The sequence below is a fragment of the Chrysochloris asiatica genome, unplaced genomic scaffold, assembly GCF_000296735.1.
Source record: "Chrysochloris asiatica unplaced genomic scaffold, ChrAsi1.0 scaffold00012, whole genome shotgun sequence".
NCBI lineage: Eukaryota > Metazoa > Chordata > Mammalia > Afrosoricida > Chrysochloridae > Chrysochloris > Chrysochloris asiatica.
This window is the reverse complement of record NW_006408530.1, coordinates 7923144-7924507: the sequence shown is the minus strand read 5'-3', so window position 1 is coordinate 7924507 and position 1364 is coordinate 7923144. Positions and strand designations below refer to the sequence as shown.

Sequence of the window (1364 nt, the reverse complement as noted above, 5' to 3'; positions counted from 1 at the left end):
TCAAGAAAGACAAGGTGTAAATTGTTAAACCCAGGATAAACATCTCTCCAAAGCTCATCAGAAATTCTCAGAGAAGCAACTCTCTTGCATACATAAGAAATCTTTTCAGTTGTGTCAAGAGACTGTCAAATTTAAGAGATTATTGTTGTTGGTATTAAATGCCGTGGAGTCAATTTCAACTCATAGCAACTTTGTATAGGGTTTCCAAGTCTTTAAATCTTTTGCAGAAGCAAAAAACCTCATCTTTCTGCTTTGAATCTTTTTGTTTTTCCTTTTTTAAAAAATTAAACAGGTTTTACTTTACTTTTTCCTCACAAGAAACATAAAAATTATGGAGGAGTACTTAACAGGAAATTTTTTTTAACTAACACAATTTTTCCTTTTAAGAGTCCTTGGGTAGTTATGACAGAATAGGTTCCACTTTTTGTTTGTTTCTTTAAAGAGGGGTTTTGGTCCAAAGTTTTGTTTGTTTTTAGTATCTGCTTCTGCCTTCCCCTCTATCAGATCAGCTTCCTCCACGGCCACCACCTCTTGGTGCTCCGCGGCTTGAACTGCTGTGGGAATCACATGGAGGAGGGTACCCACTTTCCATAGAAGGAGGAAGCCCTCTTTCTTGTCTGCCAACCGGATCACAACCACTTGAGTTGAGATCACTTCAACTGCTTAAGTAACTGTCACGACTTCCACCCTATCTGTCTTGTGAGCTGCTGTAATCATCATAGCGACTGCGTCCACCATGAGATGGCGGGGCCCTCATGTAGGTGGAGCACTATTAGAGTTACCATAGCTCTCATAGGAATCTCTGTAGGAGCCTCCACTTGGATGGTCTGAATAGTCATGATCACGACCATAGCCGTCTCTATCACTATAGCCTCTGGATGGATAGTCATCACGTGAACTGGAATGACCATAATCACGGTATGTATAATCTCTTGGTGGTGAAACATAATCTCTTGAATCATGAGAATTTGGGTAACCTCTGCTTGAATAGCTGTCTTTAGTGGAATAGCCATCGTCTCTTGGGGACAGGTACACATCTCTATGAGAGGGTAGGAGTTCCCTTCTTGGTGGTCTGCCATACCTCTCTCTTCCACATGATACAGGGGCTTTGCCTCCCATTCCAGTGCTACTGAGAACTGGTCCTGAAGGAGCTGATCTTTTAGGAGGAGGTGGTGGTCCTCTTTTTACTGGAAGTGATCCGCTGGAAGAACTCATGTTAAAATTCATGGAATAGCCACCATCATCCATGTGTCCCCCACATGAAGGGGGTCCCCTGGTTCCTCCACTGCCTCCTCTTCCACCTCTAAGGACTCTTGGTGGGCCTCTGCTTCTTGGAGGTGGTGGGGGTCCACGCCTGCCACTTT

The 1364-nt window shown here is 43.5% G+C and overlaps 1 pseudogene; it reads right to left on the bottom strand.

Annotated features, from left to right (window-relative positions):
* Positions 1-472: 472 nt before the first annotated feature.
* Positions 473-1364, bottom strand: part of LOC102810659 — a 2783-nt pseudogene continuing 1891 nt past the window's right edge.